At 43.8% G+C, this 17,500-nt stretch overlaps 1 pseudogene; it reads right to left on the bottom strand.

Moving 5' to 3' along the window:
- Window positions 1–5,536: 5,536 nt before the first annotated feature.
- Window positions 5,537–7,787, bottom strand: LOC120873270 (annotated as a pseudogene).
- Between the last annotated feature and the right edge of the window lie 9,713 nt (window positions 7,788–17,500).

The raw sequence follows: 17,500 nt of genomic DNA, 5'->3' as shown, positions 1-17,500 counted from the left end.
AGGTCCTACCAGAGGCTCCATAAAGCATCTTTCAAGGAGGTACAGATGTAATAATGTACCCTCCTTCTGGAGGGTGGTCCAGCATACCTGGAGTACTGGAGACCTGAGAGATCAGAGACACGGATAGTGCCTGAGGCCATGAAACTCTCATGCTTCATTGTCTTCTTCTTTGCTTGTTTTAAAATTTTATTTATTTGGTTGCCTTGGGTCTTAGTTGCGGGATTTGGGATCTAGTTCCCTGATGCAGGATCGAACCTGGGCCACCTGCATTGGGCGCTCAGAATCTCAACCACTGGCCGACCAGGGAAGTCCCTGTTTGTTTGTTTGTTTGTTAATTTTTATTTTAAAATTTATTCTTGGCTTTGCTGGGTCTTTGTTGCTGTGCACGGGCTTTCTAATTGCAGCACGTGGGGGCTTCTCTTCACTGCAGTGCTCCGGCTTCTCACTGTTGGGGAGCACGAGCTCTAGAGGATGAGTTTCAGTGGTTGTGGCACATGGGCTTAGTTGTTCCTGGGCATGTGGGATCTTCTCAGACCAGGGATCGAACCCGTGTTTCCATGCGTTTAAAGATTCCTAATCAGTGGACAACCAGGGAAGCCCTCCACTCACATTTCTGACCCAGTTGCTACAAATTCAGAATCTCATGACTTCCTCAGATTGGGTATTTTGCTAGAATAACTCATGAACTCAGGAAAATACTCTGCTTATGATTAGTATTATTATAACAAGTTGGAAGCAGCAAAAGGGAGAGCTCTAGGTCAAAGACAGGGTAGGTTCCACATGCAAGCTCCCCCATGTCCTCTCCCCATGGAGGCAGGACATATCATCCTCAGCCATGATGAAGCAAGCTCATCGGATCATTGGTGTTCAGACTGTTCATTCGAGTTTTATCACATCAGCAAGTGTGACTGAATCACGGGCCGTGATATTGAACTCAATGTCTACCCCTACTTCCATCCCTAGATGACAGGCTGGCCCAAAGCTTCATCTCCTAACTGCAAGGTTGGTCATTGGGATGACTGGGCCCCCAAGCTGAGCCATAGTGTTGGCATGAACTCTGAAGGGGTCCAGGAACTCCTGAACACCGAGGACAGTCCTATAACTTGGGAAATTACAGGACCAGGGGCAACGACTTGACAAGTTATTTATTAGACTGCACTGTTACTGGCAGTCCCCATGTTGACCTTCACACATGCTCAGTCACTCAGCCCTGTCCAACTCTTTGAGACCCCATGGACTGTAGTCCACCAGGCTCCTCTGTCCATGGAATTTCCCAGGCCAGAATACTGGAGTGGGTTGTCCTTTCCTTCCCCATGGGTTCTTCTCGATGCAGGGATTGAACCCATGTCTCCTGCATTTCCTGCATTGGAAGGCAAATTCTTTACCATTGAGCCACCCGGGAAGTCCCCTGCCATGCTGACACACTCCCTGTGTTCAGATTTGTAGTCCATTATCACATGACTCCTTAGATCCTAGCTCAGAAGTAGGCTGCTTTTGGTCCTGGTTGTACATATTAGCCACATTCTGCATATTGAAAAGCAGAGACATTACTTTGCCAACAAAGGTCTGTCTAGTCAAGGCTATGGCTTTTCCTGTGGTCACGTATGGATATGAGAGTTGGACTGTGAAGAAGGCTGAGCGCCGAAGAATTGATGCGTTTGAACTGTGGTGTTGGAGAAGACTCTTGAGAGTCCCTTGGACTGCAAGGAGATCCAACCAGTCCATTCTGAAGGAGATCAGCCCTGGGGTTTCTTTGGAGGGAATGATGCTGAAGCTGAAACTCCAGTACTTTGGACACCTCATGCGAAGAGTTGACTCACTGGAAAAGACTCTGATGCTGGGAGGGATTGGGGGCAGGAGGAGAAGGGGACGACCGAGGATGAGATGGCTGGATGGCATCACTGACTCGATGGACGTGAGTCTGAGTGAACTCCGGGAGTTGGTGATAGACAGGGAGGCCTGGCGTGCTGTGACTCATGGGGTCACAAAGAGTCAGACACGACTGAGTGACTGAACTGAACTGAACTGATGGGTCCTTTGAAATTTATCCCCTTTTCTCCCTTTTGCCACACTAATAATTTCTATTTGGGGATTTTGAGATTTGGTGACCAAAGGAGGCTGGGGACAGTCTTGTGAGGAAGCTGTTGTCTTTTTTTAAAAAAAAATACATCTATTTTTCTGTGTATTTTGCTGAGTTGTGCAGTTTGCAGGAATTTAGTTCTGCAACCAGGGATTGAACCTGGTCCTCAGCAATGTAAGTGCTGTGTCCTGACCACTGGAACCCTAGAAATTCCTGAAACTGAGTAGAACTGAGGCAAGAGGTAGATACCCTCTCTTCCTCCACCCCAACCCCAGGGTAAAGTGACTGGAGATTTATTCCCTTTGAACCAAAGCTCCAAGATGAGAATAGCAGGACAATTAAGGGAGGAGGCGGGGCCCTTCCCAGACCACATATTTCTCATTCTCAAAGTTGGGAGACCTCCCTGACCTCACATGTACAAAAAGCCTCCTTGGAGGTCAAACGGGAGTATTGTTAACTAAGGCCAGGTTACCCACAGGTCACTTCAGTAGAATCCATCAGGGCTAAGAGATGCGTGTACACATATGGGAGGATCCTGAGATATAGCAAATATGGACTGTGAACCAGGCAAGTCAAAATGCTTGGCCAAAGAAAACTCAGAAGAAATGCCCCATGAAAGTAATTCAAACTGCCATGAGGGTACAACCCTCACACATCACACAATTGCACTCATCTTCCCTGTGGCTCAGATGGTAAAGCGTCTTCCCGCAATGCAGGAGACCCAGGTTCGGTCCCTGGGTCAGGAAGGTCCCCTGGAGAAGGAAATGGCAACCCACTCCAGTACTCTTGCCTAAAAAACTCCATCGACTGTCGCCTGAGGAGCCTGGTAGGCGACAGTCAATGGAGTCGCAAAGAGTCCGACACGGCTGAGCGACTTCACTTCACGCTAGCAAAGTAATGCTCAAAATTCTCCAAGCCAGGCTTCAGCAGTATGTGAACCGTGAACTTTTTGATGTACAAGCTGGATTTTAAAAAGGCAGAGGAACCAGAGATCAAATTGCCAACATCCGTTGGATCATTGAAAAAAACTAGAGAGTTCCAGAAAAACATCTACTTCTGTTTTGCCAAAAGCCTTTGACTGTGTGGATCACAACAAAAATTCTTCAAGAGATAGGGATACTAGACCACCTGATCTGCTTCTTGAAAAATCTATATGCAGGTCAGGAAGCAACAGTTAGAACTGGATATGGAACAACAGACTGGTTCCAAATAGGGAAAGGAGTATGTCAAGGCTGTATATTGTTATCCTGCTTATTTAACTTAGATGAAGAGTACATCATGAGAAATGCTGGGCTAGATGAAGCACAAGCTAGAATCAAGATCGCTGGGAGAAATATCAATAACCTCAGATATGCAGATGACACCACCTTTATGGCAAAAAGCAAAGAAGAACTAAAGAGCCTCTTGAAAGTGAAAGAGAAGAGTGAAAAAAGTTGGCTTAAAATGCAAGATTCAGAAAACTAAGATCATGGCATCTGGTCCCATCACTTCATGGCAAATAGATGGGGGAAACAGTGGAAACAGTGACAGACTTTATTTTTGAGGGCTCCAAAATCACTGCAAATGGTGACTGCAGCCATGAGATTAAAGGGAGTGTGCTCCTTGGAAGAAAAGCTATAGCCAACCTAGATAGCACATTACTTTGCTAACAAAGGTCCATTTTGTCAAGGCTACAGTTTTTCCAGTAGTCATGTGTGGATGTTGAGAGTTGGACTATTAAGAAAGCTGAGTGCTGAAGAATTGATGCTTCTGAACTGTGGTGTTGGAGAAGACTCTTGAGAGTCCCTTGGACTGCAAGGAGATCCAACCAGTCCATCCTAAAGGAAATGAATCCTGAATATTATTGGAAGGGCTGATGTTGAAGCTGAAACTCCAATACTTTGACCACCTTAGGTGACTAACTGACTCATTGGAAAAGACCCTAATGCTGGGAAAGATTGAAGGTGGAAGGAGAAGGGGATGACAGAGGGTGAGATGGTTGGATGGCTTCACTGACTCAATGGACACGAGTTTGAGTAAACTCTGGGAGTTGGTGATGGACAAGGAGGCCTCGCGTGCTGCAGTCCATGGGGTCCAAAAGAGTCGGACACGACTGAGCAACTGAACTGAACTGAAGTGAGGGTGCAACACAGGGACTCTCCTTCTGAGTCTGCCCATGTGTCCATCCACAAGTACTATGCTTTTTCCTCTTAATAAATACTCTACCTGCTTTACTACTTTCCGTTTTGGTGGGAATTCTTTTCTGCAGACCTGAAGGGCCAGGGCTCTTGTCACTGACCACAGGTCTAGTGGCTAGGATCTGGTGCTTTCACTGCTGTGACTTGGCCTCAGTCTCTGGGATCTCAGTCTGTTGAAGCTCCACTTCAAGCCATTGGAGGCTGAGGCCACCCGAGATCAGAACAAAGGAGGAATCAAAGAGAGCCTCATATATTCAACTCTTAGATTCTTTGAGTTGAAAAATAAGAGTCAATAGAGGAGGCACAGGCAGTGAGCCTTGTCCCAGCAAACAAAGGTACAAAGGTGGTCTTGCAAATTAAGGAGGATTGCAAATCCATTTCTTTAAAAAAAGTTCTCAACAGGGAATATATAAAATACTTAAGTTTGAAATGAAATTATAAGACGCTTGCTCTTTGGAAGAAAGGCTATGACCCTAGACAGTGTATTAAAAAGCAGAGACATCACTTTGCTGACAAAGGTCTATATAGTCAAAGCTATGGTTTTTCCAGTAGTTATGTACAGATGTGAGAGTTGGACCATAAAGAAGGTTGACTGCCAAAGAGTTGATGCTTTTGAACTGTGGTGTTGGAAAAGACTCTTGAGAATCTCTTGGAAAGCAAGGAGATCAAACCAGTCAATCCTAAAGAAAATCAGTCCTGAATATTCATTGGAAGGACTAATGCTGAACCTAAAGCTCCAATACTGTGGCCACCTGATTCAAAGAACTGACTCATTGGAAAAGACCCTGATGCTGGGAAAGACTGAAGGCGGGAGGAGGTGGGGATGACAGAGGATGAGATGGTTGGATGGCATCACTGATTCAATGGACATAAATTTGAGCCAACTCCAGGAGATAAGTGAAGGACAGAGAAGCCTGGCGTACTGCAGTCCACGAGTTCAGAAAGAGTTGGACACAACCGAACAACAAACGTTTCAAAAGCCAGAATATTTCCAAACCCTTGGTTCTTTACCTTGGATTGTCCCGAGAGAGTATTTCAAGGTAAGTTTTCAAGGATTCATCTTTTGCAAACATATCCAAATATATTCCCCATGAGCAGTCCTGTTTTGCCGATGAATAGCGAGCAATATTCTTGGATTAGAGGTCCTATTTCCACTTGAATGCAGTTTCTTCTCTTCTGGCAACAAAACCATTTGCAGAGATTTGGAAATCATGAGCTTCCTAGGAGGGAGAGGGTGTATTTTGCCAAAAGCTTTACTTTTGTTTTAGTCTTGAAGGATCTGTTAACAAGAGAAATCATTCATTACACACACACACACACACACACACACACACACACTAAACAATTTCAATATTTAATAGTGGGTTATGTGACAATTTCAATATACGGTCATTAAACAAACAAACAAACAAAAAATAATAGAGAGATGTAACCACAAGAGAGAGATTTACACCACCAAATTGGGCCAAAACCTACATCTAGACTTGAACAGCTCTGGGAAGCCCCAAATAACAGCAATTTGGAGTCCCAGTTGGGAAAAAGGTCCCAGGTGGTGCATCCACCCCACAGGTGAGCCTTCATATTGCAGCTCTGGGGGCTCCCACTTATAATCCCAGGCCACAAATTGATGTGCAAACGTGCAGCTCTGGTTTTTCTTTAACTTTTAATGCTGTTTGTTTCACCTTGTAAGTCACAAGATTCCTTAGACCCCGGGGGACTGGCCAGGTCTCCAGGGGCTTAAGACATTCCCAAGACTCACTCCCTTTCTTATCTAACTTATTGGTAACAATTGGTATGCTTGTGGCAGGCATGTAGTTCAGGCAGGGTTCAGGCAAAGGCCAGAAGCTGGTCAGAGGCTTGCTCCCCTACTTCTGAAACCTGAACAAGACTACCTCCATTTTAATTTTCCTAACAAGGTGATTCTTGTTCATTTGAAAATAGCCTTTCAGATTAGCTGGTTGATTACAGTCCCCTTTCGAGACCTGGTGTGGACTGTTGATGATGATGGGGCTGGGTTTGTGTGGGGGTCATAGCTGAGCTGAGCCAGCAGCGGGGACCTGGACCATGTCCTGGGACACATCTCCAGGGATGTGGCCTGTCCACTTGGAGAGAGAGTCCAGATCCACAGGCGTGATGACCTGGGCTGTGGATCACTCGATCTTGGACTGGGAAATGCTGCTGGGCTTGCTGACGAAGTCCTTGTCCCACAGGTCAGTACTGCTCCAGGTGGCGGCGAGGAGGTCAAGGATGAGCTAGAGGGTGCTCCAGGGTGCAGCACCACCTGCTGTTAGTACAGAGGCAGGCACTTGTCCTTGCCCACCTCCACGCACAGGGCGTACATCACCTGCATGGCCTCGCTCCACTTGGTGAGGTAGTTGTGGTAGCTGCCGAGGTTGAAGCTGGCAATGGTGATGTGGCAGGTGACCATGGAGTACGTGGTGGCCCAACTGTCCTGCCCCACCGGCAGGGAGGAGGTGCAACAGGTAGACGGAAAACTTGAGTGTGGAGGGGTATTTGTTGCAGAGGATGCTGACCGGCTTGCCGTGCTTGGCTTTCACCTCCAGGCTGAAGGCCTGCATGCCCACATCCAGCACCTCATCAGTCATGCCCACCTCGTCCACCTGTAGCTTCTCCTGGCTGGACTTGTGTTGAGGTCCTTTAATGGACTGGAACCTGGTGGTCCAGAGTCGACGATAAGAAAGAGAGAGAGAAAGAGGCTGAGATTCCTTGGTTTATGCAGAAAACCAATAAAGCTCTTGACATAGAGCTTGCACTGCTACACGTAGGCACCAGGAGACCTCTCAAGGGGGTGAAGGCACAATGTGCCTTCTCGAGAAGGTCTTAGAAGCCCAGGCAAGAAAGTGAGCTCAGCGGGCTTCTGCGCTCCAAAGAATTAGCCTGAGAGAGAGAGAAAGAGAGAGAGAAAGAAAGAAACAGGGACCCGAGCTCTGACGGAGCAAAGTTGTTTTATTCAACACAGTGTGGGTATATATACAGTCTTATAAGGTAGCTATTTTCAGCAAAGATAAAAATCAAAAGTCCAGACTTACAAATTATCACAAGGCAATCCATATCAAAGACAGAGGGTTGTAAATAATCACTTTTACCGTATGGTTCATAAAAAGGAAGAGGGTCGTAAATAGTTACTTATCACCATATGGAAAAAACTATCGAAGGAAATTCATGCATTCCTCAGTCCTGGGAGCGGTTTGCCAACTCCTCTTAATTTCTGAATATTCAGGAATTAATAAGGGACAGAGGATTCACGACAGATCCAAAACAGCACACAGGAAGCCTCCTGTAAAATGCTTCCTGACAGACTTGGACCAGGCCTGGGGCATGGCCAGCACATGGGGGGTGATGTGGGTCTCCTTGCAGCACTGCATCTTGGGGTGGGCATCCAGCATGGCACACAACAGCATGGTGTCCCTCCAGGGCAGGAATCCCAAGAAGATGAGTGACAAGGCCTTCCCATGGAGGTACTCCAGGTGGTCCATGCCCACAATCACCAGGTCCTCCAGGGCAGGCATTATTCATTGGCCAGGTGAGGGGATTTCATCTACTAAGTTCAATAGTCACCTGAGCATGACTATAGTCTTTCTTTTAAAATAAATTTCCACAGAGCCAAACAATTAGACCCTTGGAGGGGAGAAATTTGCCACAGTAACCCAAAAGTATTAGATGCAAGTAATTGGCCAGAAAATCAACAATTGGGATTGATTTCTAAAAGTAGCATAAGATCATGGATATGATAGAAAAGCATTTGATCTAAATATAAAAGTCCAAGAAGTTAAGGAAACATTAGAAATGATAAGCCAGTAAATTTTCAGATAGAAACCACAAAAATTATAACCATATTCACTCAGTCCTCTGAATATAACCAGTGCACTCGGTCCTTTTGTTAACTTTCTATGAAGCCATCAGGTTTTTCATTAGAATTTTTCAGTTTCTTACTCAGTTCAGCATTATGGTCTGAAAGTCAGAAACCTGTATTTATCCAAAAGCTCTTTTCATATACCTTCTTGAAGAAGAAGCATTTTTGCAAAGGTGTTGTAGTGAAACTGTCTATAATGAAAAAAGAAGAAGGCATGTTTAAAATCTGATTACAGTGTAATTGACAAAGTAGCTTGGTTACTACTGTGACATACAACACTTTCAGATAATAACTAGAATTCTGACTGATAACATTTTACTAGGATAGACTAGATTTTTAGGAACTCCATTCCATCACTAGAATATCTACATTATTCCTAGTAACAATTATCATACAATCTAACCTAAGATTTATTACTGTCAGGAAGCATTTAACAGGAAGCTTCCTGTGTGCTGTTTTGGATCTGTCATGAATCCTCTGTCCCTTATTAATTCCTGAATATTCAGGAATTAAGAGGAGTTGGCAAAATGCTCCCGGGGCTGAGGAATGCATGCATTTCCTTCGTTAGTTTTTCCATATGGTGATAAGTAACTATTTACGACCCTCTTCCTTTTTATGAACCATACGGTAAAAGTGATTATTTACAACCCTCTCTCTTTTATATGGATGACCTCATGTTTCCTTGATAACTTGTACGTTTTGATTTTATCTCTGCTGAAAATAGCTATCTTGTAAGACAGTATAAATACCCACACAATGTTGAATAAAACAACTTTGCTCCATTAGAGCTTTGATCCCCGTGTCTCTCTGTCTCTCTCTCTCTCAGGCTAATTCTCTGGAGCGCAGAGACCTGTCGTGCTCACTCTCCTGCCCAGGCTTCTAAGACCCTCTCGAGAAGGCGCCCTGTGCCTTCACCCCCTCGAGAGGGCGCCAGGTGCCTTCGTGAGTGACACAGCCCTGTGTCAAAGGACTTTATTGGTTTTCTGCATGAACCAAGGAATATCAGCTTCTTTCTCTCTCTCTTTTACTTTCTTATCATCGACTCCGGACCACCAGGTTCCGGTCCATTAAAGGACCTCAACAAGTGGTGCCCAGAACAGGTACCTGGTACATGTGGCAGATTCGGACGGAGTGACCCCATGGCCTATTGAGGCTGGTAAGTACTTAGACATGGGTCAAATGGCTGGAAAGCCCTATCACTTTTCCACTTTACTTCAGCACTTATTTAAAGTTCAGGGATTTTCAGTTTTGTCTCAGCAAATAGAGGCTTGCCTTCAGACAGCAGTTGAATGTAACCCTTGGTTCCCTGATGAAGGTAGTTTTGATTTAGAAATTTGGCACTAGGCCAAAGAGAATGTTGAACGTGCCACCAGACAGGGAAAAAATATCCCAATAGATTTTTGGCCTCTATGGGCTCTCACTGAAGCCGTGATTTTGGCATTTCAAGGTAATTCTAGCCCTCCTGATATTCAGCAACAGGCAGAACACTTATTACATGAATATGACTTAGATGATGAAACCTTACGAAAGGCCCAGTTAGAACAAAATAAAAATATTTCAGAATTTTCCTACAAGCCCTGCCAGTGGGCACAAATCTCAAAGTCCCTCCCTTGCTAGAACCTAATGATTCTGGCAACAACTCCCCTAAGACACCTTTTGACATTAAAACCGACAACACCTTTCTGAATAACAATAATCTACCTACTCACTCTCCTTCATGACAGAGGCTCTCTGAATTGCAATCACAGGTCTCTGAAGCAAATGGTTTCTCCGCCTTTCCAGTTTTAAGAAATCCTGACGCTCAAGGGCACATAATACCTCAATATGAGGGTATTAACTTTTCTCACATGCAACAAATTAAAAAAGCTATAACTATGTACGGTCCATGTTCACCTTTTACTAAAGTACTTCTAAATTCTATAACATCCTCTATTGGAAATTTTATTACCCATGATTAGTGAACTTTGGAGAAGGCAACGGCACCCCACTCCAGTACTCTTGCCTGGAAAATCCCATGGACGGGGGAGCCTGGTAGGCTGCAGTCCATGGGGTCGCTGAGGGTCGGACACGACTGAGCAACTTCGATTTCACTTTTCGCTTTCGTGCATTGGAGAAGGAAATGGCAACCCACTCCAGTGTTCTTGCCTGGAAAATCCCAGGGACGGGGGAGCCTGGTGGGCTGCCATCTCTTGGGGTCGCACAGAGTCGGACGCGACTTTAATAAAAGCTCTCCTTAAACCAGGAGAATATCTTCAATGGATGATGTGGGTCCCTGATATAGCCAGAGATGATGCTAGCAGAAATGCTCGAGCTGGCGCTCCCCCAGATCAAATTACTTTTGAAATGCTAACTGGTACAGGACAATTTGACGCTATAGAAGCTCAAATACAGTGCCTTCCCTTGTTACATGAACAATTAAAAACAGTGGCCCTTGAAGCTTGGGATCGAATTACTTCTCAAGGGGAGCCTACAGGTAGCTATACTAAAATATTACAGGGACTCAATGAAACGAATGCTGATTTTTTAGCTAGATTAGAAACTGCTATTTCCCGTACTGTAATTGGAGAAGAAGCCAAAAGGCAACTAGAGAAATTACTTGCTTATGAAAATGCAAATCAGGAATGTCAAAAAGCTATAGCTCCAATTCATGAGCCAGGGACTATTATTGATTATTTGAAGGCTTGTCACAATCTAGGATCAGAAACTCAAAAGATGCAAATGCTAGCTGAAACAATGGTTGCTGCCTTAAGAAAAGGAAACGAAGGATGCTTTACATGTGGAGATAAGAACCATTTAAAAAGGGACTGCCTTAAAAAAGTTAATTAAAAAAACCTCCAAAAATCTGCCCTAGAGGAATGCATTGGGCCAAAGATTGTAAATCTAAATTTGACATTGCAGGGAAAACTATTCCGGGGAAACTCCAAGCAGGGGACCCCCAGGTCCCTTTCAAGGAAAACCAGGGGCAAATTCCATCTTTTCCTCAAACCCTCAACAGCTGGCCGCGCTGCCGTCCATATACCAGCCCTAAATGCCTTTCTCCTGTACCCCCAGGCAGTCCCCTGTAGAATACCTACCGGACTTTTTGGACCCCTGCCCCAACAAACCTTTAGTCTTTTACTTGGCCAATCTAGTTTGACCTCTAAAAGAATTACTGTTCACCCTGGAGTAATTGATTCAGATTGTAAAGGAGAAATTCAAATGATGATGTCATCTCAGATTTTATGGCAATTCAAAGGGGGGATAAAATTGCTCAATTACTCCTTTTACCTTACATTTCTATTAATTCCTCTAATGATGTATGGACGGGTGGATTCGGCAGTACAAATCAAAAACAGTCCTTTTGGACATCATTAGTCTCTGAATTTGCCCGACCAGCTATAAATATCAAAATCAATGGTAAAAGATTTTTTGGTCTCCTCGACACTGGATCTGATATTACTATTATTTCCAAACATTTATAGCCCCCAATCCTGGCCTGTACAAAAACTTTCTTGCCAAATTGCAGGGATTTCTCAAACCAAAGTACAAGAGGTTTATCAGAGTACTCAAATTTATCCATGTGAGGGACCAGAAGGCCAACCTGCAACATTAAAACCTTATGTGATAGATGCACCCACCCCTTTATCTAATAGAAAGAGATTTACTTATGCAATGGCAAACTCAGATATATATTCCATATTTTTCCTTGGGGCCACTGCTCATTTAACAAACAATACAATTATTAAAATAACTTGGAAGAATGACGAGCCTATTTGGATAGAGCAGTGGCCCCTCACGAAAGAGAAATAATAGGCGGCTAAGGAACTTATACATACACAACTAGAATTAAAGCATATTGAGGAATCTTGTTCTCCTTGGAACTCTCCTATTTTTGGTATAAAAAAGAAATCTAACAAATGGCGTCTCCTAACAGACCTTAGAAAAGTTAATGTATCTATGAAACCTATGGGTGCATTACAACTAGGAATCCCATCACCTACCACTATTCCTCAAAGTTGGCATATTATTATTATTGATTTACAAGTTTGCTTTTTTAATATACCTTTACACCCTTTAGACCGAGAGAGATTCGCTTTTTCTCTCCCTTACCCTAATCATATCGGACCTCATAAACGGTACCAATGGACTGGACTGCCACAGGGGACGATGAATTCTCCCACCATGGGTCAGTGCTACGTAGCCAAAGCCCTTGAGCCTGTGAGAAAGCAATTTCCTAACTTTCTTGTTATTCACTATATGGAAGATATATTGTTTTTGGCTCCATCTATCTTAGAAACTCAACACATATTTGATATAGCTCAACTACGCTTTAAAAACTCTGGATTAATCATTGCCCCTGAAAAAATTCAAACCTCTACACCTTACCATTACTTGGGGTTTGTTGTTAATAGACAACGTACTACTCCCCAACTAACTCACATCCGTACTGAAAAATTATCAACCTTAAATGATTTTCAAAACTCTTAGGTGATATAAATTGGATTAGACCGTCTTTGCTGCTGCTGCTGCTAAGTCGCTTCAGTCGTGTCCGACTCTGTGCGACCCCATAGACCGCAGCCCATCAGGCTCCCCCGTCCCTGGGATTCTCCAGGCAAGAACACCGGAGTGGGTTGCCATTTCCTTCTCCAATGCATGAAAGCGAAAAGTGAAAGTGAAGTCGCTCAGTGGTATCCGACTCTTAGCGACCCCATGGACTGCAGCCTACCAGGCTCCCCGGTCCATGGGATTTTCCAGGCAAGAGTACTGGAGTGGGGTGCCATTGCCTTCTCCAGACCTTCTTTAGGCATTGCTAATTATCAACTGAATAACCTATGTAATACTTCAAAAAGAGATCCTAATTTAAATAGCCCTTGTTCACTTTCTCAAGAGGCATGAGAGGAACTCTATTTGGTGCAAAATAGGAAATAGCAACCCACTCCAGTATTCTTGCCTAGAGAATCCCATGGACAGAGGAGCCTGGCGGTCTACAGTCCACGGGGTCGCAAAGAGTCGGACACGACTGAGCGACTAGTAAAGTAGTAACATTACAAAAACAATTTCCTACTCGCATCAAACTAGATTTACCTCTAGAAATGTTTATACTCCTCTCTCCTCATTCTCCCACAGGACTTCTTGCCCAACAAGAACAGCCAGTAGACTGGATCTATACTCGTTTTAGGGGAATAAAGTCACTAATTGCTCTAATAAAGTCATTAGTTGCTCTAATCATTATCAATGGAAGAAATAAGACTAAAACTCTCATTGGATCTGATCCTCATAAAATTATAATACCTATCAATAAATCTCAATTTGAGAACTCATGACAAAATTCTACCGATTTCAAATAGCTTTTCTGGAATATTTTGGAGAAATTTCATTTCATTATCCTTCTGGTAAGCTGTGGAATTTCTTCAAAAATACTGAATTTATTATTTCTCACATTATCACTCACAGCTTGTACCACAGGCCGAGGCTTTTTATATAGGTGGGACTAAAAACGCCAAAGCTTCATTTTGGTCTCTTAAGGAATATAAAGTCTTTTATACTACATTTCATTCTGCTCAACAAAATGAATTATATGCTCTTATTCAAGTTATTTACCTACATCCTTACCCCATTAATATCGTCTCTGATTCTATATATTTTGTATTAAAAAATATAGACACCTCCACCATAAACTCCAATCAACCTATTATTCAACAACTCTTTTTCGAACTACAATCTGTTGTTAGAAACAGCAATTCTCCCGTTTATATTACACATATTCGAGCACATTCTTGTCTTCCTGGCCCCATGACTTACGGTAATGAGCAAGCTGATAAACTGGTTTCCTTTGAGACTCCAGAGGAACAGCATGCTCTTTTGCGTAACAATGCTAACTAGAGTGGGTTTTGCCATTTCCTTCTCCAATGCATGAAAGTGAAAAGTGAATATAACTCACTTACTAGCTTGTTTTGCTGTAATGGGATCTCCTAGTTCTATAAAAACAGACAATGGTTCTGCCTATATTTCTAGACACTTTAAACAATTTTTTTTTTGTGATAAAGTTACATTTTTACATAGCAAGGACACAGTGATTTATAATAAACAATTTTTACAATCTTTTTCTGTTAAACATATTACAGGTATTCCTTATAATCCGCAGGCACAAGGCATAGTTGAATGAGCACATCACACACTAAAGTTGCAAATAAAAAAATTTTAAAAGGGGGAATCCACAGGAACACTACTGTCTTCCTTATTTAAAGCAGACTTTACTAGATTCTGTCACGCGAGTGTATGTTCCTCGGTTCTTTGTCTCGTCACAACAAAGATTTGGAACGACGGACATTAAAGCCCTCGGCGCATCAGAGCTCTCGGGTCTTGGACAAACCGTGTTATAGCTCTTAGGCAAATCAGTGTTACAGCTCTTTTTTATTTAGAAGATAGCAGGAGATTCCATCCTCGAAGCGTGAGGGCAGGCCAACCCAAAGATTTGAAGAGAAGAGAGTGGAGGAGCGCGTGAGGGAGAGAGAGAGAGGGAGAGAGAGAGAGAAAGAGCACACACACCCGGGAGAGGAAGAGAGAGAGAAAGCGCTTTGGCTCCTGCTTTTATATGTTTTTTCCTCCACCTGGGTCTGCCTTATGCAAATTGGGCTCAGCCAGGAGTGCTGTTTGTTCTACCTGAAGTCCTCACTCCGGTCCTCGGACCTTCTTTTGTTCTATTTTCGCGGGCTTTTCCCCTCCTTGTCTTTTAGCCACCGCCATTTTGGACTCCTTTTCCCTATTCTACCTACCTAACAATTCCAACAGAAGATATTTTCTAAACCTATAAGTACTGTTAATACAGTTTTATTTGTTTTAAAATTTTTAAACTTACCACAGGGAGATATTTTAACAAGGGCAGACAAGCATTTCGAGGAATTGAAGGACACTTCTCTTCCTCTGCCTATTTGGTACCAGAACGTGTTAACGAAAAAAATGGAAATCGGGGAAAGTAATCTTACAGGGAAAAGGGTATGCTTGTATTTCCTCAGATGGATCCAACAAACTCACATGGCTTCCTCTTCGGAAGATTTGACCCAAGGGCGCCCCTGGCCTTCAAAATGGAGACGGGACAACAAGGACCCCAGGAGGAAGAAATTCCAATACAGGCCATGGCGGCTCTAAAGGTCTCCAGGAAGCTCCGCCCTCGGTGGCCTCATCCTTATGATCTCCCCACTTGGGGACAAATAAAAACCCTTACTAATCGAGCTGAAATTTTGGTCTCTCAACAGGGAATGCCTCGGAGTCCTGAATACATTCTCCTGGCAATGCTCAGTCTTTTGGCCTGTACCTCCCCCGCTCGAGCTCTGACTGAACACACTTACTGAGCTTACATATGCAACCCCCCTCTATTGCAGGTCATAGAATGGACCGGAAAAGACAGATCTTATCAACCACTGACTCCACCCATATGCCCCCTCCCTGGAATGTGAAAGGGCCCTCACACCCTGGGGAGGAGGGAAAACTAATGAACATTTCTTTAGGCTATGAAGTCCTTCCCTCATGCCTGGGCCCAGCAGAATTGTGCATAAACGTTAGCCGACAAACTTGGGCTTTCGCCCTGCCTCCCAAAAAGGATTTTCAGATGTTGCTTGGATTATTTACTGCCCTTTCTTTGTCTGTAAACCATGTTTATACTACTGAGACTTTAGGGAAAGTGTTAGGGAAAGAACAAAGAACATTATGCAAAGAGAAATGGCAATCGTGGAAAATCCCATGGACAGAGGAGCCTGGTAGGCTACAGTCCATGGGGTTACAAAGAGTCGGACAAGACTGAGCGATTTCACTTTCACTTCCTTATAAGAACTTTACATATACTCCTGTTCGTTGGGACTAATGTCAAGCCAAATCAGGAAAATTAATGTTTGTGGCTAATCATACAATTGTTGATTGGGGACCCCATGGTATGTGGTTATCTAATTGCTCAGAAGATGTTAACAGCACGGTGTGTGACTATGTTACGCAAGTGACATGGAAGGTCACTGACACTATGATGGAACATTACCATGACAAAGGACTTCTTGGGTGGCTTGACCTTGGATTAGCCCCACCTCGTCCTAGGATCGTGCTTGAGAAACAGAGGGGCCTGAACAATGGGACATTTGCACATTTGCTTCGAGCACCGAAGAACTTGGAACTTGGACCGGACAATTCACAGGGACCAGTTGTGGTCATAGTAACTATTTCTTTCGCTATAATTAGTCACAGTCTATACAGGCCTTTGTCCCACTTCCTTTGGTTATAGCCATAGCAAATTTACAATTTAATAGGACTTTATGTTCTGTTACTTGTATTAATTGCAAAGTATATACTTGTCTTAACTCCTCTATCTCTTTAAGAAATGATTCCCTTTTGATTCTTCGATCTCGACGTAATTTGTGGTTACCAGTAAATCTCCAACGACTTTGGGGAGAAAGTCCCATGGCTGGACTTGCCTCCAGATTACTTCAATTTTGTGTTACTCCTGTTCATTTTAATCATAGTGCCTCCAACCGGGAACAAACCAAATTCAGTTTACAAATACAATAAAATAGGGGGAATTGTCAGGAAGCATTTAACAGGAGGCTTCCTGTGTGCTGTTTTGGATCTGTCATGAATCCTCTGTCCCTTCAGGAATTAAGTGAGTAGCAAACTACTCCGGGGCGGGGGCGGGGGGGTGGGGTGGGGGGTGCTTAGGAATGCATGCATTTCCTTCGTTGTGATAAGTAACTGTTTATGACCTCTTCCTTTTTTATGAACCATACGGTAAAAGTGATTATTTATAACCCTCTCTCTTTCATATGGATGACCTCATGTTTCCTTGATAACCTGTAAGTTTTGATTTTATCTCTGCTGAAAATAGCTATCTTGTAAGACAGTATAAATACCCACACAATGTTGAGTAAAACACCTTTGCTCCATCAGAGCTTTGGTCCCCGTGTCTTTCTTTCTTTCTGTCTGTCTCTCTCTCTCTCAGGCTAACTCTCTGGAGCACAGAGACCTGTCTTGCTCACTTTCCTGCCCGGGCTTCTAAGAGCCTCTTGAGAAGGCACCCTGTGCCTTCACCCCCTCGAGAGGGCGCCAGGTGCCTTCGTGAGCAACGCAAGCCCTGTGTCAAAGCACTTTATTGGTTTTCTGCTTAAACCAAGGAATATCAGCCTCTTTCTCTCTTTCACTTTCTTATCGTCGACTCCGGACCACCAGGTTCCAGTCCATTAAAGTGTTATACCCAAGTCAGGAAATCTCCCAGTGACCACCAGGGAGCCGACATCCGATGCAAAAAACGAGAGTTTTTATTACCAAGCTCGAGCTGGGGCTCCCACCGGATACTGACACAATGGCTATAGGGAGGAGCCCTGGGTTTTGGGTTACATTGCTTATATAGGG

Source organism: Oryx dammah, unplaced genomic scaffold (assembly GCF_014754425.2).
Source record: "Oryx dammah isolate SB20612 unplaced genomic scaffold, SCBI_Odam_1.1 HiC_scaffold_13, whole genome shotgun sequence".
NCBI lineage: Eukaryota > Metazoa > Chordata > Mammalia > Artiodactyla > Bovidae > Oryx > Oryx dammah.
This window is presented reverse-complemented; position numbering and strand designations above follow the sequence as displayed.